Source organism: Dipodomys merriami, unplaced genomic scaffold, assembly GCF_024711535.1.
Source record: "Dipodomys merriami isolate MVZ:Mamm:240054 unplaced genomic scaffold, mDipMer1.0.p SCAF_1115, whole genome shotgun sequence".
NCBI classification, from domain to species: domain Eukaryota; kingdom Metazoa; phylum Chordata; class Mammalia; order Rodentia; family Heteromyidae; genus Dipodomys; species Dipodomys merriami.
In genome coordinates this window covers 902-23,744 of record NW_027202400.1, presented here as the reverse complement: position 1 = coordinate 23,744, position 22,843 = coordinate 902, and the positions used below count along the sequence as shown (strand labels likewise).

Here is a 22,843-nt window from a genome sequence, read left to right as displayed (position 1 = left end):
TTGAAATCCTAGGAAAACATTACCTCCCCAAATACGCCAAAGCATTGTTTAGCTCCTCAAATAGCCTAGGAGGGAAAGGCCATCCTTTGGAATACAGATGTTTAGTGTGGCTCCTGGTGCTTAACTCTCTACTTAAGCCCTTATCTTCGAAAATTTAACATTTGGTCTAAATCTTGATATAAATGATCTTTTTAGTAATTATCAGACCACAATTTTGTTTTATTTTGGTGTTTATACCAATGTTTCTCTCCTTACTTGGGACTTATTTGTCTCAGTTAAATTTGAATTTTCTCCTTCCTTGTTCTAATTAATACCCTATCTGTTTACTTTTGATCTGGTCCTAACAATTTCATATTTTATTCTTAAACAAATTTATTTGGTTAGTGTCAGCCCAGAATTTACTGCCAATTATGGTTTTAAGCACATACAGAGCAGTTTGGATTTAAGCTATTCCCCACATTTCACAACCTCAGCCTTTTACAGCCAACTATTACAAATGGTTGACAAGTTCTTGCCCAGTTATGCATGCTTATAAAGTAGCTTGCCATGACCTCAGCTCTGATCAATTTTAGAAGAGCCAAACATTATTGCCAAAGTCCCAGGAGTGCTTCTTTCTTTGTTAGGGTAAACGCAACCTTGACATTTCCCTTGGTCACTGGACTTGAACTTAGTGCTTGAGTGCTGTTTTTCAGCTCTCCAGTGCAAGGATTGCACTTTGCCACTTCGGTCTCCAAAGCAACTCTGCCCGCTTTTTTGGCACTCTGCTGGCTAGTTAGAGATGATAATCTTTCTCTGCCTGGACTGGCTTTGAACTGCAGTTTGTAGATCGCTCACCTTTGGTCCTCAGCTCCACCCTCATCTGGGCCCCCTCCCATTTCTGGAGTTCCCTCCATACAACTGGTCTCTCCCTCTCTCCACCCAGATCCACCTGAACTCCCATCTACCTCACTTCCTTTTCTCTCAGATACTTCTGCTACCAGGATGATGATGGAGGTCATGTGCTCCCTCTTGGGGGAAATATGGCTCCTCTAATAAACCTTGTAATAATCTTTCTCCTTTGCCTGCCTGCCTCTGCATGGTCCCATAGGATGGATGTGTCTGATCCTCTTTCACTGGTGGCTCCATACTGGGATAGGTTCTCCAGTGCATTTGCTCCCCCTGCACTTCTGAAGGGAGTTCAAACAGCTGCCCTGGGACCTATTCTGAGATCCTTCACTCCAGTCACCAGAGGACCATCAAGGTAACTTTCTCCTGACTGAGTGCTCTACCAGCCCATCCAGCCCCACTAATTAATTCCCACTCCAGGGTAAGTGACAAGTTTGTCTGAGGTTGGGGTTTCTGATTCCAATATCAGTGGTAAGGCCACCTGAGCCTTTCTGGGCTAACTGAGCCCCACCCTCACCATCTGACCAAAAACTTGGCCAAGTGCTGGAATTAGCCACTAGAGGCCTACCATGGCCCAAGGACCCACCTTGGACCAACATAAGGACAGTCTCCACTGGTGGGGCCACCACCTATTTAGGAGCCAACCTGCACTGCAGAGGACACTCTACTCTAGGCACATGGCTTCAGGTCACTTACCATGGGAAGGACACTAAATTTCTTTACATTAAGGCCACCTGGCCTTGGAGGGCTGTTCAGTCCCCATCAGTTAAATTTGGCCCCACATTTAAAACTCCACTTCTGAGAATGCTTGAGCAAGTAGCTCTCTCTCTCTCTCCCCCTCCCCTTAAACTCTGCCTCTTGCCAAAATTACCTGCTTGTAACCTCTTTCACAAGTATTTCATATGCTAAACGCTTTGGTTAAGCCCTGGAAGAATGTAACCAGTAATTGCTTGTTTCTACTCATTAGATAGGAAATGGGTGAGTTTAAGTCTAAACTCCCCAAAATAAAGGCCAACAAGTTTGGATATTACCAAAAATGTATTACTCTTCTCTCTAGCATTGAGCAAGTGGTGGATGTGCCAAATTGGCATCTTGGTACTTCAGCTTGGTACTACCCCTCCCCCCTCCCCTGTCCTGTGGCGCCATTATGCTAGGCCAAGTGTATGTTCCTATTGCCTCCTGTTCACTAGGTTTCTTGTTGGCAAAGTTTTGTATTTTAAACTGACCACATGGTTCCATCATAATTAGAAAAGTAGTTCCACTAAAATTTCAAAACTTTAAAAGTCTATTTTAAAATCTAAGCACGCTCTATTATCTGTGCACAAACATTTCTGTCTGTGTCTTATTTGACTATATGTAAGTGATTATGGTTTCAAGGTTACTCTGCCTACTAAAAATCTTTGTCAATGGAAGCTGTGAATTAATCTAAATTGCTTTAAAACTTTGTGACCTGACTAAGCCAAAGAAAAAACAGGCAGTTTTAAAAGACCTTGGAAAAGGACTTAAAAAAGACAATGTCCTTTACAAAGTAAATGAAATTGGTAACTAAGTTGGCTGTGAATTATGTCATTCCTATGTCCATCTATGCTAAGAGTTAACTATTGTACACTGACCATGGCTAGTAAACTAAAGCTAAGGGTTTGATTCTCTAGTTTTCTCCCCTGTGTGCCGATCAACTTCAATTAAGATCAAGGGACCAGAGTGACTAGGCCCAGGCACAGCTGCCTAAACCAGTGGCACCAGCCTGCAAAAGCCAGTGTAAACCAGGTCTCTAACCAGTATATGTAGAAATATTGCAGGTTACCAACAGGAGGTGCAACAGTCCATACATGCTGGGAGATGCCACAGTCTCTCTCAGACTCTGGCCTTGCTTCATCTCACATGACCAAAAGCCTGTTAATTAAGGGTAAAACACAAGCCACATTAGATATTTGGATCTGTAAATGTTCATCGCCAGAAGTTAGACCATACGGGGTCTATGAGCAAAGGATAGAAATTGATTTCTATACTATTTTACAATTGGAGGTAAATTCCTAAAGGTAACTCAGACTGCAGAAAAAAAATGGCCACTCTTTCTATTCACTGCCCACAGGACAGCCTACAGGCAAAGAATATACAGCCCAGTGTTTCAATGATGCATTTAAATGCAAATTAAAATAACTTTACAAAAAGGATTTAAAATGACATCCCCCTTGTAAAAATTTGAGAAGTTGTGGGGAGTGGCTGGCCTCCCAGACAAGTTTAAAAGATAAATTTTTCCTAAAGGTTTATTTCAAAGTAAAAGTATTCTAGTTTGCCCTTAAAGTTTTTTGTAACAGTTGCCAGAAGGCCCACAGTAAAAGATAGGGCAAGTTTGTCAAATGTAATTTAATAAGTAAAACCATGCTTATAAAACTACTTCCAATGACCATCTTTGTTGCTTTTAGTTGGAGTAAAAGTGACTGTTTGTAAAAAAAAAAAAAAAAACTCATTGATCTGCAGTTCGAAGCCAGTCCAGGCACAGGCAAACTAAAGTCCCTGTGAGATTGTCATCTCTAATCTGCCAACAGAGTGCTCAAAGCTGAGTTGTTTTGGAGTTTAAAGTGGCCAAGTGCTAGTCCTGAGCTGGAGAGCTGAGGGACAGCACTCAAACCCTGAGTTCAAGTCCAGTGACTGACCAAGGAAAGTGCCAAAGATGTATTTATCCCAACATAAGAAAGGCACTCCAGGGACCCTGACAATGTTAAAACATCCAGATGCAATTACTAACAAATGTTTGGATGACAAAAGTGGTATCAGGTCCTGAGTTACTTGAGCTTGGTCCTCCAAAAAATTGATCAAGCCAGAAGGTCATAGAAAGATAAGTTTGTAAACATGCCTATCACCCATGTTGGTCTAACTGGGCAAAACTTTCCAGAGATCTGTGATAGTGGGTAATAAAAGCTAAGATTGTAGAATGTAAATCCCAAAACCCCTGTATCTCCTCAAAGTCCTAATTGGCAGTAACTTTTGAGCTGGTTAAATTCATCTGTTGAAAAGCTTGTAGAGCTGAGATTATGTTCCTATTGAGATCTGTCTAAAGGCCTACATAGGTAGGCATTCCTCTGCCAGACAGAAAATGCTTTTATAAACCAGGGTGTTAAACAGGCTATGCTGCTGTAGCCCAAGAAAAGGCCTGTACATTTGTTATAGGTTAAATGTTGTCTATAAGCCACTTTAAGCAGGCTACCCAGAGGCAGTGGGTCATAGAGTGCCAATCAGTCTCAGGTTAAAAGCATCTACTGGGCTTTCTTTTAAAAATCTCTGACAAGTAATTGTTAGTCAATTGTGAACAAGTTATAGGTAACCTCCATCTCATTGATCTCCTTGTTGCTTTAACTGGAAATAAAAAGAGCTTTTGTAAGAAAGTTCAAAGCCATCCTGGGCACAAAAAAAAAAAAATCCTTCTAAAACTCCATCTCACTACTAATCAGCACAGAACGAGGACTATCCAGCCAAAGGCTGAAAGTGGCATTGTGACTCTAAGTAGTAGAGCATTAGCCTGGAACAGAAGGACTCAGGGACAGTGCCCAGGCCTTGAGTCCAAACTGTAAATGCCAACCGGGACAAGCTATCCCAGGAATGGATGTTGAGACAATGGCCAGGACAAAGTCAGTCCTGTCCATGGAAAACCATGGAAAAGAGTGAGAGATGATACCCTAAATGGAGTCACTTTATGCTTTATGCATTGTTTCTGGCAAAACTGGAGCTTCAGTTTCCACCCCCACTACAAAGGCAGAGGAGGGGTCCCGCAGAGCAGTGGGGACCTCACAGATGAAGTCCTTCAGGGGATGAGGCCTCACAGAAGAGGCTGCAAAAAGGGGTGTACCTCACTGGGAGGCCGCAGAACTGCGGGTGCCTCATGGGGAAGGCCACAGAAGTGAGGGTGTCTTGTGGGGGAGGCCGCAAAAGAGGGGAGGGCCTCACAGGGGAGACTGCAGAGGAGGGGAAACTGCAAAGGCAGTACACAGAGGAGGAGTTTAAACTTAAACTCATCCATACTTTTATCTTCAGTTGCAAGGGAGAGGGAAAGAGGGAGAGGGAAAGAGGAAGAGGGAGAGAGGGAGAGAGGGAGAGAGAGAGAGCCAGAGCTATCTGCCCAAGCACTCACAGAAGTGGAGTTTTAAATTTGGGGCAAAATTTGATTGAAGGGGCTCAGCAGCCCTCCAAGGCCCAGGTGGCCTTAATGTAAAGAAATTTAGTGTCCTTCCCATGGTAAGGGACCTGATGCCATGGGCCTATATTAGAGTGTTCTCCACAGTACAGGTTGGCTCCTAAAGGGGGTGGTGGCCCTGCCAGTGGAGAATGTCTTCATGTTTGTCCGTGCGCATTCCTTGGGACATGCGGGAGGGGTCCTTGGGCCAAGGTAGGCCCCTGGCACTTGGTCCACGTTTGACTCTGATGGGGGAAAGGGGGGCTCGGTTAGTCACAGAGGCCCAGGTGGCCTTACCACTGAGATATCAGAATCAGAAAAGCAGACCTCAGATAAACAGGTCACTTACCCTGGAGTGGGACTTAATTAGCAGTGTTGGATGGGCTGGTAGAGCGCTCAGTCAGGAGAAAGTTACCTTGGTGGTCCTCTGGTGACTGGCGGATAGGATCTCAGGATAGGTCCCAGGGAAGCTGGTTGAACTTCCTTCCGAAGTGGAGGGAGGATCAAACCCACTGGGGAGCCTATCCCCACAGGGCGACCAATGTAAGAGGATCAGACAAAAATCCATGCAAGGGGACCATGCAGAAGCAGGAAGGCAAAGGAGAAAGATTATTACAAGGTTTATTAGAGGAGCCATATTTCCCCCAATAGGGAGCACATGACCTCCATCACTATCCTGGTAGCAGGAGGATCTGAGGGAAAAGGAAGTGAGGTAGATGGGAGTCCAGGTGGGTCTGGGCAGAGAGAGGGAGGGGCCAGTTGTATGGAAGGAACTCCAGAAATGGGAGGGGGCCCGCGTGTAGGTGCTCATACTTCGAGCTCATGACTCTACCTGATTCTGGGGCCTGGATGAGCTGCCTTGATCTCTTCTAAGTCATTTACCACATGAGGGTTTTCTGAACTCATACATCACCGCAAACTGCTAACATTCCTCCCTAGCACATCTCTCAATATATTTTTTCCATCATATATTTAAACATATTTATGTGTATACATTCTCTACCCTCCCCCAACTCCACACACAAAGGCATAGACCTTCAAAACAAAGTTTTTCTTTTTTTCCTTGCTACAGTGTCTAGAACCTAATAAACTCAATAGATACAAAAGAGTGAGTTGGGTACTAGTGTCACACCTGTAATGCTAGCTATTCAGGAAACTGAGATCTAGAATCACTTTTTCCATTTATTTTCCATTTTGATTAAAATTTAAGCATTAAAGGAACTTTTAAAGAGAATCAAGACTTCCTTTTTTCTGGAGGTTTCCTTCACTCCCTTTCACCTAGTCCAGCTAAATCTGTGTCCCCTGGGAGCTATGGCATCCCAGAAAATCCATAGTCCCCCAGACCCCAGTTAAATTCAGACAGAATCCAGCATTGCCTTTAGTCATGTGGTGGGCAGAGCAGAAGGCATCCACCACGTGTGCTACCCAACACCTCTAATCCACACCTGTGCCACTTCCATACTCCCAGCCACATGAGCAGCATTGTGTCACCATCGCTTGCACTGGCATAGGCTTTCGTGGTCATCAGGATAGATGTCCTGAGAGCTATTTCATCTGCACAAGGTGACATTTCCTGGGTCCAGGTATATTGCTGATCTGGGAAATCACTGGCATTGGAGCAAGCCAGGGCTGCTGCAACCGCACCATAGGATGCATCTCTCTGCAGCAAAACCTGAGGCCCTTCCTTCCTAGACACAATGGAGATCCTAGACAATTCCCTGCTTGTCCCTGGATGAGTCCATGAATATATCCACAGCCCTCATCTGTCAGAAATGAACAAAGAGTACAGAATTGTTCAAGTCATTTTCCTTCTTCACAGAAGGGTGCACTATCATCCTGGCCCCCCAGAGCGAGGCAGCACAACAAATGGGCGGATCCACTTGGTTTTCATCCCAACCTAGGAATGATATTGTCCCTTCTCATGTTGCTAAGGAGTCAGGATCACATCTTTGTAAACAATCGGTTACCAGGGTAATAGGGTCATAGAAGGAAGACAAGTCATTCTAACCATCAGTGGACCATCCCTAGTCAAGAGACAGTGTACTTTGAGAGGCCATTGCTCAAAAACAAACATCCTCTTTACCTGCTAATGAAACTGCAACTCCACTGCACCTCACCTTTGTCATTACAACAACAACAACAAAAAGAAAAGGAAAAGGGTGTTTTGGACTTTCTTGTCAGGACTGGCTTGAAACCACAATCCTCAGATTTCAACCTCCTGAGTAGTGCCAAGCTTTTTCATGAGACAATTCTCTCAAATTAACCACCAAGAAAGAAGCTAAAAGAAATAGAGAAAAGTCCAGGACTTGAGCTGAGGCTCAACTGGAAGATAATGGACAGCACCCATGCCCTGATTTCAAACCTATGACCAGCACACCATCATCATCATCATCATCATCATCATCATCATCATCATCATCATCATCATCATCATCATCATCATCATGTGAATAAAAAGACTGTAAGAGCCTATTAAGAATATTAAAATTGAGGGCTTGGAAGGTGGCTCAGTGGTAGAGCTCTTGCCTTGCATGCATGAGGCCCTGGGTTTGATTCCTCAGCACCATATAGCAAAAAGGAAAAAAGCCGGAAGTGGCGCTGTGGCTCAAGTGGTAGAGCGCTAGCCTTGAGCTGAAGAGCTGAGAGATAGCGCCCAGGCCCAGAGTTCAAGCCCCATGAGCAACCAAAAAAAAAAAAAAAAGAATATTAAAATTGAGTGAGCCAGGCACTTTTTGGTGGCTGACATGTAATCCCAGTTAGGAGCATGAAATCTCAGGATGGTGGTTAAAATCCCACCGGGGCAGGAATTTCCATGAGGCTCTGATCTCCAACTAACCAGCAAAAATGCCAGAAGTAGAGCTGTGGTTCAAGTGGTAAAGTAACAGCCTTGAATGAAAAAGCAAAATAACAGTGACCAGGCCCAGATACATAGGGCAGGACTACTACTAATTAATTAATTAAATACAAATACACAAATAAAAATCAGAGTGGAAGATGAGCACAAAACCAAGAGAATTGGTGGTTTACACCTGGAGCTCAAGCTACACAAAAGACAGAACTTGAAGATCTGGGTTCCAAGGCAACTGAGGCAGAAAAGTCCCTTAGGAATTTGTGAGTATGTATCAGGTGTGGGTCTTGAACCCAGGGCTTGAAATAGAATTTTTTTTTTCTTAAAGGTAGCATTCTACCACTTCCTTTCTTTGGGGGATGAAATGGAGATAAGTTTTACGGACTTACCTGCCTGGGCTTTCAACCCCAATCCTCAGATTTCAGGTGCTGATACAGTACTCTTATCTTCTATGAGATTTTTATCTTCCATGAACTGCCAAAAGTAAAAGAAGCCAGAAGTTGATCTGTGTGGCTCAAGCCACAGAGACTGCTTGCTTTGAGGGAAAACAAACAACAAAAACCCTCATACACAGTGGCCCTACCCTGGTTTCAAACCCAGGAAGTGACCAGGCCCTATGTTCAAGTCCTAGGACCACCACCACCAGCAGCAAAAGAATGACTCAGGGACAGGGACTAGGCCCTGAATACAAGGCCTAGAAACAGCATAAAAAATAAAAGAAAAACAAATTCAGAGACTGTGGCTAGGCTCCAGAGTTCAAGGTCTACAACCAGCACCAGGACACACATACACACACACACACACACACACACACACACACACACACACACACACACACACACACACACACACGAAATGAACAATAGTATAAGAAGGCAAAAGAAGAAGAGAAAAGTCAATAAAATATTTTTAAGTAGTGGCTCATGCCTATAATCCCAGCTACTGTGGAAGCTGAAATTTTAGGATTGTGGTTCATAGTCAACCTGGGCAGGAATCTCCATGACACTTGGTTTTATGTGTGCTAGTCCTGGGGCCTGAACTTGTGCTGTTTTGCACAAGACTAGAACTATTCTACTTCCCAGCTCTTGGTGATTAATTGGAGATGAGAGTCTGAACAACTTTCCTGCCCTGGCTGGCTTTGAACCACCATCCTCTGATTTTAGAGCCTGGCTAATGTCCCTGTTTTCCCATGAGAATCTTTTTTTTTTCTTTTTGGTTGGTCATGGGGCTTGAACTCGGCCTGCACACTGTCCCTAAGCTCTTCAGCTCAAGGCTAGTGCTCTACCACTTGAGCCACAGGGCCACTTCTGGTTTTCTGGTGATTTAGTGGAGATAATTGTCTCATGGACTTTTCTTCCCAGTCTGGCTTTGAACTGCAATCCTCAGATCTCCCCCTCCTGAGTAGCTAGGATTACAGGTGTAAGCCACTGGCACTCAGTTTTTTTTTCTTTTCTTTTTCCTTTTTTGTGGGTTGTGGGGCCTGAACTCCAGCTCTGGATGGTGTCCCTTAGCTCTTCAGCTCAAGGCAAGCACTTTACCACTGAGCCACTTCCCAGCTCCGCCATGAGACACTTAACCCTTATGAATTACCAAATTTGTTTTACAAAGCCAGATGTTGAAATGTGGCTTAAGTTTTAGAGCCTGCCAGCCTTGCTCAGGACATGGGAGAGACTCCAGCACAGTGACCTTGCCCTGATTTCAGGTTTAGGAACAGTCACCACTCCCTGTGTTCCAGCCCTAGGATCAGAACCAAATAAATAAATAACTCCCCCATTTTCACTGTATTTGATGTTGGCGTAATTTGTGAAGGTGAAGGGAAAAAACAAATTGTTTAAATAGGGATACAGTTAGACCTATTGCAACAATGAGATGTACAAGAAATTATTTCAAAAAATGAACTTTACAACATTTGCCTGGTGGGGGGTGTAGAGGACATTATATAAACAAAGCCATTCATGAAGCTGTTGCTCAAGCTGTTACAGTATGCTAGCCTTGAGAAAAAACAATACAAAAAATGCTTCATTCACAGTGGCCCTGCCCTGACTTCAAGCCTCAGGAGAGTGGCCATGTCATGAGTGAAGCCCTAGCAAGAAAAATGAAAATAAATAAATAAATAAAGCCAGAACTTTATCTGTGGCTCAAGCCATGGAGATTGCTAGTCTTGAGAAAGAAAAGGGAAAAACCTCAGACACAGTGGTTCTGCCCTGATTTTATGGCTAGCAAAAGTGAAGGCCCTATGTTCAAGACCTAGGACCAGCAATGAAGAAATAAAAATACAACAACAACAAAAACTTGGCAAAAATGCCCAAGTCCTGAGTACAAGCCATAAGAGCAGCACCTAAAATAAATGCAGAAAGAAAGAAAAATACATATAGAGCCACAATTTGGACTGTCTTGAGGTGGGAAGCCTACTAGTCTTGAGAATAAATTAGGAATAATGACCAGGCCTGGAGTTCAAGTACTATAACAAGCTCAAAAAAAAAAAAAAAATCTGTCGGGAACCAAAAGGAGTCTCTCAACATGAAGATAGGCTTGACTATCTCACCAGAACATCTTGTGGCTGAGTTTACAGAACCACTCTCAGAAATCCGACCCTTTCATCCTGCCTTATGCAAACATCCTGCAGCTGCTAATGACCACCCTTTCACCCTGCCCTATGCAAAAATCCTGCAGCTGCTATGGCCAATGAAAATTCTTCCTTATTCCAAGCATATAAATACCCCTGTGTGAAAAATAAAAATTTGCAGCTTGACCAGGATCCCTGTCTTGCTGTCATTCTTCGTGTCTCTTGTCCCTTCATTCCTTCTCTGTTAGGTTCATTGCCCTCGTTGACGTCCTGCAGGTTGGGACAAAAATCCACAAAAAAAACTTCAAAACAAAAACCTCAGAAACAGTGGCCAGCCCTAATAATAAGCTAGATGACCCGAACTTACAAAAAAGAGAAAAAGAATAATAAATTAAGTGAAAAGAAGGGCAAAAATATTAGAGCCAATTCAATATTTCAAAAATATGGTTCACACCTATAATCCTACCTGCTCAAATGGCTGAAATCTGAGCATTTGTGGTTTGAATCCAGCCTGGGCAGGAAAGTAAATGAGAATTCTTTTCATTTATGCTATTCCTGGGCTTAAACTTGAGTTTTACTCAAGGGTAGAGCTCTACTACTTCCTACCTGTTGCTGGTTAATTGGTGAAAAACGCCTCATTGATTTTCATGCCTAGGATGGCTTTGAACCTTGGCTCTCAACTTTCAAGACTCTGTATAGTCATCTTGGCTTCCTGTAGTACTTTTTTCCTTTCTGTATTTTTTGACAGTTGTGGGGCTTGAACTCAGGACTTGTGTGCTGTCCTTGACCCTCTTGTACTCAGAGAGCCTTGTGCTCTACCATTTGTGCCATAGCGCCACTTCTGGGTTTTGAGTGGTTAATTGGACATAAGAGTCTCACAAGGACTTTTCTGTCTGGGCTGGCTTCCAACTGAGGTCCTCAGATCTCAGCCTGTTGAGTAGTTAGAGCCATAGAACACTTATCTCATATTTGTTAGGTTTTAAAAAAGAGATAGCTGAGTAAGAACAGCACCATGCACGTGGTATTCAGGTAAGGGGTAGGTTTATTCAGTAGACCTGCTGGGACCAGGCAAGGTTGGCATTCCTCATGGCTGGGAAAGGCCTTGGAATGGAGAGAGCTGGGAAAGAGAGGAAAGAGAGGAAAGAGATAGAAAAGAGCAGAGAGAGCAGAGAGATGAGACAGAGCAGAGAGAGAGCAGAGAGAGAGAGCAGAGAGAGCAGAGAGAGGGCGTCTGGGCCTGGGCTAGGCCTTATCTAGGGTACGGGTGGAGAAAGGTGTGGCCACATCAAATTCAGATGTGACCTCAGTGGATGCAGATGTGACCTCTTCCAGGTGTCCCAGTTGCCTAGGTAATGCAGGTACTGGGTGGAGACTTTGCTGTGAGGAGGGTGGAGTCTGCTTGCCATCCAGGAGCGGACCTTACAATATTAACCACCCCCCCCAAAAAAAAATGTGCTATGGCTCAAATTGTAAAACTTCCATCCTAGAAGGGGGGAAAAGCCCAGCACCTCAAGAAGACTGGCAGGTCAAGCCCTAGGATGACCATAAAAAAATAAAAACCAGGGCTGGTAAAGTGGCTCAGTGGTAGAGTGCTTGCTTGCCTTGGATGCATGAGGCCCTGGTTCGATTTCTCAACATCACATAAGCAGAAAAAAAAGCTGGAAGTGGTGTTGTGCCTCAAATGGTAGAGGACCTGGAGCTGAAATGCTGAGGGACAGCACCCAGGCCCTGAGTTCAAGCCCCATGACCAGCCAAAATAAATAAATAAATAAAAGCCAAATACAAAGAAATAAATACAACCACCAAAAATAAAAAGGAAGAGTAGTGCACTGGCTAAAGATGTAGTGCCTGCTAACTTAGAGGGGGTGGGGTGCGGAGTGGGAGAAAGCATGGAGACTGGAGACTGGCCAGGCCACTTTGAAGCCCTGGGATTAACACAAAGAATAAAAACAACAACAGAAAGGCAGAAAGTGAGCTTTGGCTCAAATAGACTATCAGCTTTAAATCAAAAACAAAAACTAAACAACACTGACCAGGCCCTGTGTTCAAGCCCTAGGTCCAGAACCAAAACATAAGAAAAACCTAGCCAGGTGCCAAAGGGTCACACCAGTAATCCTAGCTACTCATACTCAGGAGACTGAGTTCTGCGGATCACAGTTTGATGCAAGGAAGGAAAGTCCAAGAAACATAATAAACTACTCAGAAAAAGCTGGAAGTGGTGCTGTGGCTGAAGTGGTGAGCAAAAGTAGCTCAGGGACAGAGCCCAGGCAGAAGAGTTTAAGCCCAAAGGCTGGCAAAAAGGAACAAAGAAAAAAAGAAAGTGAGTAATTAAGCTGTGGTTCAAGGTATGAAGCCTGCTAACCTGGAGAAAAAAGGTAAAAAATGTAAACAAAAATATTAAAAAATTATTCCCAGAACCACATGCTCCAGTGCACTTTTCCCTACATCCTTAGTGTGCAGACAACCAGGCCAATGCCCCTGCTATATCCTGTATCTCAATGCCAAAAATTTCAATTATTTGAAAACTGCCTTCCGAGAATTGCCACATAGGGACCACATTGAGAATTATTGACCTCAAAAATATTTATTAACATGATTTCTTTTATTCTTGTGATTTTTCTATGTCCTTCTCATCATTACTTCCCTAGCACCTAGCAAATTAACTAGAATAAAAATATAGAGACATATCTGCTTATTGAACATCTACATGTATATTTGGGATAATAAGTTGGTTTATATGGGGTCATCAACACTGAGCATTTTTTACAATGAGCCTCATACTTTGTAAAAAACAAAAACAAATAACACATTTAACCCTCAAGAACTCTACATTTGCCAGTCAGCTGTCACTCATACCTGTCATCCTAGCTACTAAAGGGAAGCAGGTGCTTGTGTTGTTCAAAAATAGTAATGTTGGAAGTGGCGCTGTAGCTCAAGTGGTAGAGCGCTCGCCTTGAGCTGAAGGGCTAAGGGACAGCGCCCAGGCCCAGAGTTCAAGCCCCACGGCCGACAAAAAAAAAAAAAAAAAAAGTAATGTTACAAAGATAAGGAAAAGCCGAGAAATTATTATAGACTAAAGGAGATCAAGTATACACAACTATATATAATTCATGATTATGTACTGGTATTAGTACTGGAGAAAAAAAATGACAGGGACAGAATTGAGCCAATTGGCAAGACTGAAATATAGACAAAGATTAAGCAAAAGTATGGCATTGTGATTAATTTACTGAAGCCGGTAATTACTGTGGCTATGTAATAACGGGACATTTTTATCCTGAGGAGAGCAAGATTAAAATATGTAGGAATAGAGGACTATGATATATACAAGTTAATCTCAAATGTATGTCCACAAAGAGAACATACACACAAATAAGTGATTAAGCGAATGAAGGAAAATGTTAACTATAGTGAATTTTCATAAAAAGCACACAAATACTGTTTATATTCTTTTTATGACTTTTCTTCAATTTGACCATTTTTAAACAATACTAGATTGAATAGTGAAGAGATGCACTTGAACTGCAGAAGATGAGTTTCCGACGAGTGTTCTATGAGGGTTTCATGGAGAATGCAAATATTAGGGGATAAGAATAAAAGATCAAGTGTTACCATATGAAAAATTATGGAAATCCAAATATTCAGACTATAACAATAAAGTACCAAGAGTAAGTTCACAGACAGAAAATAACTCAGGACTACTGTGGGTTGAGGGAAGGCAAGAGGCATGAATGGCTTAATGGCCCAAAATTTTTGTTGAGGATGATGGATATGTTTGGGACAAGATAAAGGTGATGGTTCTACAATACTGGAAATGTAATGAAAGTCACTGAATTGTGGTTATAATAATAAATTTATTACTATTCCCCTATAAAGAAAAACAATCATCCCATTTTAGAGGCTACTGTTTCCAGGAAACTCTCTGACATTATATACTCACAGGAAACTGTACTCTTTCTTTCTTACATTCATATATTTATTGTTTTTTTTTTTTTTTAGGTAAAACCCTGCTAGCACAGGCCAGCCTGGAACTTGCAATTCTGCTACTTTGTTGCTTGAGGAATGTCTTTCTTCTACCCAAGACATTCCATAACAAAATTTATTTTCTAATAACAACAACAACCAAAAAGATCAAGTATTAAGGTCCTTACCCTAGGACTTAGGAGCAAACAGGACATCCTGATTATATCAGTTCCCTCTGTCCAGAGAGCATTGTGTGCCTGGGGCTTACTGGTTTACAGAATGTCTCCTGAGCCTGGGAAAGACAGGCATAAAAGGAAAAAGCATCCCAAGTCCTGTGCATGAGCAGGCAATGGAATATATGTTGTATTAAATATTTCTTTGGATATAGAACCTCCCTGCCCACTCTGACCTTGGATATGCACATAGTTCACAAGTCACCAACAAAGAGCAAGGCTTTTGCTCTTACTTCCATATTGTAAATGGTTACTATCTCAGTTTTTATTCACTGAAGTGTCACAAATAAATGAATCACAATCACCAAGAAGTAATAACTTACCCTGGCCAGTTTGTCTGGTTTGCAGGAGATGTGTTGGGAAAAACATCTCTGTTATCTCTTCAGAAAAATCTTCATCCCCTGAAAAAAACAAAGTTTTACATGAAAAACATTCCAGAAAAACTGCTGAGGATCACAAGAAAGGTGAGAAGGAAGAGGAGTGAAGGCAGCAGAAGTATGCATAACAATTTAATGAGCATGGAATATGAGTGCTTATAGAATTTTTTCCTTTCCTTCTCAAGTTTTTATGATGCATTGTTATCATTATCCATTCTTTCACTATTAAACTTAAATGTCCAATTAAGACAAACATTTCTGAGACTTTTCTTCCACCACTGGTTAAGCTGAAGCTACAGGCGTTAGGGATAATAATAATCACTCGGCCTTCTGAGATTTCTGGGCAGACTTTGTGGCCTTGCCAGCTCCAGCAGACTTCTTGTCCACATCTTTGATGCCACACACAGCAACTGTCTCCTATCACAAACAGCAAGATGACCCAAAGGAGGATAGTCAGAGAAGCTCTCCACATACACAAGGCTTGCTGGAACCATATGAACCATGACAGCATCACTAGACTTCAGGAATTTAGGACTAGCTTCCAACTTCTTACACGATCTCTTTTCAAGTTTCTCTTTCCAGTCAGTAAACTTGCAAGCAATTTACGCTGAATGACAATCCAGGACAGAGGCATATTTAGCACTGATTTGGCCTGGATGCTTCAGGAAGGTCACCTGAGCAGTGAAGCTAAATGTTTCCTTGGGTGAATCATTCTTGTTGTCATCACCCACGTTGCCACCCCAAACATCTTTGGGTGACATGCTTATAGAATTTTTTTGTGCATAGTATGTCGATAGATGTTCTTAATGGGCTTATAAGAGAGGTGGGCATTATCACACTTTGGCAATAAAGATAATGAAGGCTGGAAGAGGTCAAGAATTTCCACAAGATTTCTTAGCAAAGGTTAGGAGTTAAACCTTGGCCTCCACTCTCAATGCTCTTTGCGTCACATTACAGAAGAATGAATGGAGAGTATGAAGCAGATATTGTATAAAGTAAATGGAATTCAGGGCTGGGAATGTGGCTTAGTAGTAGAGTGTTTGCCTAGCATGCATGAAGCCCTGAGTTTGATTCCTCAGTACCACACAAACAGAAAGAGACAGAAGTGACCCTGTGGCACAAATGGTAGAGCACTAGCCTTCAGCACAAAGAGGCTCAGGGACAGAACCCAGGCCCTGAGTTCAAGCCCCAGAACGAGAAAAAAAGAAAAGAAAAAGAATTTAAAAAATGGAATTCAAGTTATGGGAAGAGTTTCAGGCAGAGAAAATGAGTGCCAAGATTAGGTGGTGAAAGCATAGCAGGAAGTTTAGTATGATCACAGCATTTAATGTAAACAAAGGAAAAAAGCAACAAAGTAGGATCCAGCAAAGACTGGGCCTTTACACCCTGGTAAGATTTCAAAGTTTCTAACAAAGAGATGAGGAACCACTGAATGATGTTTAGAACAGAGACAAGTAAGATCAAATTTAAATCAAAGGAAGATCATTTTAGTGGCTGAGTAGAGAACTGATCAGCACTAATCTAGGAACAAAAAAGGAAGTAAAATTGAGGGAATAATCCATGATTCAAGTGAGCAAGGTGATGTTTAAATCAGCGGGAGAAAGGATTAATGTTGGAAGGGTGCTAAGGAAAATGTTATCTTGATGATGGGAAAACAGAACACCTCACTGAAGAAACATGTAAACATATGGGTAAGTCAAGAGCAAACTGTAATCAAGACAGCCAAACATACTGTCAGGAAATATTCCTTCTCTCTTTACACACCTAAATCCTATCCATTAACTCACTTTGAGACCAGCCTAAGGTTTTAGCCTTTAGAATCTATATATTTCTTAATCAGCAGTGTATAGCTTCAAGGGCAAATTGTTACTGCTTTATCTGACCATTGTCCCCAAAATTTCCCGCGATTGGCGGGAAGAATGTATCATAGCTCATTTGTGCCTCTCCCTTGGCATTTAAGAGAAAGAATTAAAATGACTTAGCAATCCCAAGTATAAGATGGATTGTGAAGGTGATCTCATTAATACCATCCTTACCAATGTAACTCATTTAAGCAACATTTAACTATATCCTAATATGAATAAAAATCTAAAACCTGACTCGTAGGGTCATCCAACTAAATCCTACTGGGTGCAAGAAATTAATCTGAAAACATAATGACATACCTATATCACAAAATATTGACAAAATGATCCAATAGCATGCAGAATCTTTTTCACTTATATTTATCTCATTCTGTTCTAAAAAATTATTTAGTGTATACTTAAAATGTAAATAATATTCCAATATATACATTTAATTTACAATGTTCAGATATACAATGTATTATGTTTGAGTGTTAATAAACTTATTTTTTGGTAAGTGTTGTGAACAAAATGAGGCAGGTCACTGCTGTGGCTCATGCCTGTAAACCTAGGTATTTGGGAAGTTGAGAATGGAGGATTATAATTTGAGGTCAGCCTTGGCAGCACAGTTTGTGAGATCCCTTCTCAGCCATAGCCTGTTACATTAGTATGTGCTCATCCTCCAACACTAATGTGAGAGTCCAAAATTAAGAGGATTTCAGTTCCAGCCCAGCCTGGGCAGAAAATTTTAGGAGATTCCATCTCAACAGAGAGGCTGGACACAGTGGCAAGTGTCTGTGATTCTAACAATGAAAGGAAGACTGAAATCGGTAATTGTAGTTCAGGCATGTATCCAGGCAGGAAACCATACTCTCCCTGAAAACAGTCAAGGGAAAGCAGGGCCCAAGGCATGGCTCTGTGGTAGAGTGTCTGCTTACTAAGTTTGAGTGAGCTGAGCTCAAACCCCAGTACCATCATAACAAAGGAAAACAATGGTGGAAGATCACTACCAAATACTTTCCACAGAATTAAGTATATATTGGGCAGGAGTGTGGCCCAATATTAGGTAGGGGTATAACTCCATGGTAGAGTACTTGCCAGAGGCTTGGTGACTGGCATTGAGATGAGGAGAAGTTGCATCAAAAGTATGTAGGATGGTGCTGGTGGCTCACGACAATAATCAGCTACTCAGGAGGCTGAGACCTGGAGGATGGACGTTTAAAGCCAGCCAGGCAGAAAATTCTGTTTAGATCTATCTCGACTTAGCAAGAAAAAGACAGACTGGTGTCGTGGTTCAGATTAGTAAGACATCAGCTGAGTTCAAGCTGTGGTCCTGGCACCAAAAACAACAATAACAAAATAAATAAATAAAGGAATAAAGTGTGGGCTTTGGAGGGACTTTGGAGAAAGGCAGGACTCTCCCAAAATCGGAAGACATATTCTTAGGCAAAGGGATGGCAAGGACCAAGAATGCTGATAGAAAAAGATGACCAACACTACCACAACAGCAGGTTCCTACCTTTATCCCCGTCAGCTACTTCCATTTTTTCAGTACTTCATTGAGATATCATTAAATGCCAACATCACTGCTGAATTCTCAACAAATATCACTGAGGAGGGCTGGCAAAGAGTGAGAGGAGTTGGGCAGGAGTCTCTTTTCAGAGTCATTTCTGGTGAACATATTAGACAAAAATCCAACTGTTTAGAAAATCCCTCAGAGTCCTCTGAATGGTATTTAAAGTTCAAGATTCCCATTCCTACACCAAACAGATGCTGATTACATGAACAAATGCAGTTAATTGCAGAAAAAATTTTATAAATAACACAACTGTCATATTGAGGAGTAATTAGAAAGAATGCAACTATCTAAACACATCACAATGGCTTTATGTGTTTCCTAAGTTAAGACTTCTAAAAAGCAGATTTTTTAATCTATTATATCTTTGGAATCATTAAAATAATTACCATCGCTTGCTTATGACTATTATGCCACTTATTGAATACATTATTTCATTTTTGTTTTGTTTTGTTTTGTTTTTGCCAGTCTTGGGGTCTGAACTCTGGGCCTGGGCACTGTCTCTCAGCTCTTCAGCTCTTCAGCTCAAGGCTAGTGCTCTACCACTTGAGCCACAGTGTCACTTCTGGCTTTTTCTGCTTATGTGGTACTGAGGAATCGAACCCAAGGCCTCATGCATGCAAGGCAAGCACTCTACCACTGAGACACCTTCCCAGCCTCTGAATAAAGTATTTAATTTAGTACTTATTTTAACAACCTGTAAGGAATTAGATTGGGTTACCTTACAGATGAGAAAAGAGTTCAGGATCGCAGGTCACATGGCTTTAGTAAAAGACAGATCTTCATTTTGACTCAGTGGATAACTCCAAAGCCCATCATAGTTAACTGCCATCTCAATACTTATGTTCAAAAAATCTTTTTTCCTTTTTTTGTGCAAGTCCTAGGGCATGAACTCAGGGCGTGGGTGCTGTCCCTGAGCTTCTTCAGCTCAAATCTAACACTCTATCACTTGAGCTACAGCTCCACTTTGGGCTTTTGATAGTTACCTGGGGATCAGAGTCTCACAGACTTTGCTGGTGAGCTGGCTTTAAACCCAGATCCGGCGTCTCAGTTTCCTGAGTATCTAGGTTTACAGGTGTGAGCCACCAGTACCTGGTCAGAAAACATTTTATAAAAAGGAATCAAGCTTTTACATAGACTAAGGAATCATTTATTAGTAAGATGTTATACAATTGTCTAGTCTGACAACAAACAAAAAAGAAAATGTCCCAGTCTGCATAAAATCCATACTAAAGGAGTAAGAAAAGTTTCTCACTGAGAAATATTCGCTTTGTAGAAAACTTGAAGACTAGTTATTTTACAGTTGATGAGAAATAGAAAAAAATCAAATGAGGTTTAGAGATATTAGTGGCAAGCACACTGACAGTTCAAAGAAGTAAAACAGAGAGCCATCTTTAAAAGCACTGACATGTGGAAAATTTTAATTTGGCAGCTCTCAAACTTGCTAGTCTCAGGACCTCCTAATACTCTTAAATTTTGAGAGCTCCCAAAGAGCTAATTAAACAGGTAAGGTGGCTCAGTGGTAGAGTGCTTGCCTTGCATGCATGAGGTCCTGGGTTCGATTCCTCAGCACCACATAAGTAGAAAAAGCCAGAGGTGGCACTGTGGCTCAAGTGATAGAGCGCTAGCCTTGAGCTGAAGAGCTGAGGGACAGTGCCCAGACCCAGAGTTTAGGCCCCAGAACTGACAAAAAAAAATGTAAGTAGAGCCAGGAACTGGTGGCTCTCACCAGTAATCCTAGCTACACACTCAGGAGACTGAGATCTATAGATTGCTATTAAAAGGTAGCTGGAGCAGGAAAGTCAATGAGATTCTTATCTCCAATAAACTACTCAGAAAACAAAACAAATCAAAACAAAACAAACCCAGAAGTACAACTATAACTCAAGTGGTAGAGTGCAGCTCAGAATCAATGCCTAAGTGCTGAATTCAAGCCCCAGGACTGGCACAAAAATAAATAAATTAAATAAAAAATAGGGTATACACATGCATTCGCATGTGCATGCACACACACGAGAGAAACAGACAGATATATTAAAAAGTAGAACTCAGCTAATGAGCAAAGCATCAGGTATTGAGTCCTAGTTTCACAAGCCAAACAAAAGAAAATTTAGAACTCAAGTGCTTATGGTAGTTTTGTAAACTTAAGAACAAAAACACTGGGGATGGGAAGGTGGCTCAGTGGTAGAGTGTTTGTCTTGTATGCATGAGGCCTTGAGTTCAATTACTGAGCACCACATAAGCAGAAAAAGTTGTAAGTGGCGCTGTGGCTCAAGTGGTAGGACACTAGCACTGAGCTAAAGAGCTGAGGGTCAGCACCCAAGCCCAGAGTTCACTCCCCACAACTCACCAAAAAGAAAGAAAAAGAAAGAAAAGAAACACTACTTATTAATATACGCTTATTGAAAAAAACTGTATTTTCCAAAAAAGGTAAAATTTCAGCAGAATAGACCCATTGTTTTACATCTTTAATAAATCACTTCATCCTTTAGCCTAATGAAAGACACCTGTATTCTCTCATCTGTTTTTATACTGTCTGTTGGGTTATGTTGTTTCAAGTATATGCAGAAAATCTACCTTACAAAGTCACTTAGTTAGGAAAGGAAGAAGTATTTTAGTTGCCTTCTCAGATTATCAATAAAGCTAATGCTGGCATACTCCTTAATATTACACTAAAACTCAACTAGTGGTCATCTCTTAAAATTTAGTTGTAATGAGATACATAGCAATGAGCCTGAAGCTATACCATAAGATTTTCTGCTTGGATGTATTAAATTAAAATCAGTTAGTCTTTTCTTTTCTTTTGCCTGTACATGATTTGCTAACATCACACATTAAATAATGGGAAAATACTCACACTGAGTCACACAAATCTTCCAAATGCTGACCAACTGTCCTGAAATCAATGAATATAGCTGTTATTATCAACACAGATTTCATCAGCATAGTCTGTAAACAGCACTGGGAAGCTACAAAGCTCAACAGAGCAATAAATACATTCTATAAAATTGAAACTTAGTTTGAATGTGTATCATGACTCATACATCGTTGCTTTTCTTGTCGTAAAGGCTCATTTCATTCACTTTTAAGAAATGTTCACCAAATAAAATTCTAGTCTCTATGACCACTTGTATACTTCAGAGTGAAAATGTCATTCCATGGCAAAGTAAATAGTTCATTTAAACACTACAAAAGGGCTAGGCACTGGTGGCTCATGCTTGTAATCCAAGCTACTCAGGAAATTAAGATCTAAGGATCATGGTTCAAAGCCAGCTCAGGCAGAAAAGTCTGTGAGACTCTTATCTCCAATGAACTACTCAGAAGAAGCCAGAAGTGGTGCAGTGGTTCAAGTGGTAGAGCACTACCCATGAGAAAAAAAGCTTAGGGCAACATCCAAGCCCTGAGTTCAAATTCTAGGACCAGCTTAAAACTGAATTCATTGGATTCCACTTTCTTAAAATAGCCAATTAGCAGAGAATATGTCTTAGAAATATATCTAATTAAATGTTAAAATAAAACAACCCTTAAGATTCATTTGTCCAGAAATTACATTTTATACTAACTGCCACATTACCTTATTACTATAAAAAATGAGCAGTTTCAACATTCATATTTTCTAAGAGATACAGGCTTTAAATTGTGGAGGCAGGGAGGGGGAAGAGTGTCACTCATGTTTTAGGTACTACCACCTTTTCTGCCTCAATTCAAGATGGGATTAAGGATCCCACAAGTCACGAGGCACAGATGAAGTATCTAGAGATATAAAGAAACATCAGCCAAACTGAGGACAAACTCTGAAAAGAGCAATCTTTAACTGTACTCACTGGTATGAACAATATCAGTATGAGGGATGCTAAGAGGAGTCTGACAGGGGAAAAAAAAAAGAAGACATAAGCAAGAGGCTGATGTGTCTGAACACCTAGATGGGGGAAAGTTGCAAAAAGAATTCTACATGAAAATTCTCACTGCAAAAAAGAGAGAGATGCAGGGTACCAGTGGCTATCCTTGTCAGACTGCTACTCAGGCAGCTGAGATCTGGGGATCATAGTTGGAAGCCAGCCTAGGAAGAAAACTCCATGAGACTCCTATCTCTAATCACAAAAAAAACTGGAAGTAGAGGTGTGGCTCAAGTCCTTAAAGGTCTAACTTCAAGCAAAGAAGGTCAGGGACAGCAAGCAGACCTTGAGTTCAAGCCCCAGGACCAGCACAGGCATTGTGCATGCACACACACAAACACACAAATTACTCTAGTAATAATAAATAATCTAGTAATAATAATAATATTAATAATAATAATAAATACCGCAGTAATAATAAAGACTCTAGTAATAATAAATACATTGCATCTTCCCACTCTGATTATGAATTTTCATATTACCT

At 41.4% G+C, this 22,843-nt stretch overlaps 1 long non-coding RNA gene across 4 annotated transcripts in view; it reads right to left on the bottom strand.

Moving 5' to 3' along the window:
• The window catches only part of LOC138822512 (uncharacterized), a 31,742-nt gene extending 10,312 nt beyond the window's left edge, over positions 1–21,430 (bottom strand). For 2 of the 4 annotated variants that reach the window (XR_011370534.1, XR_011370531.1), the window contains exon 1: positions 8,294–8,684. This is a non-coding gene — a long non-coding RNA (uncharacterized lncRNA). Of the gene's footprint in view, positions 1–8,293; positions 8,685–10,624; positions 11,047–18,406; positions 18,558–21,320 lie in introns of those variants that run through there. The other 2 variants (XR_011370532.1, XR_011370533.1) reach the window with 2 other exon arrangements.
• Between the last annotated feature and the right edge of the window lie 1,413 nt (positions 21,431–22,843).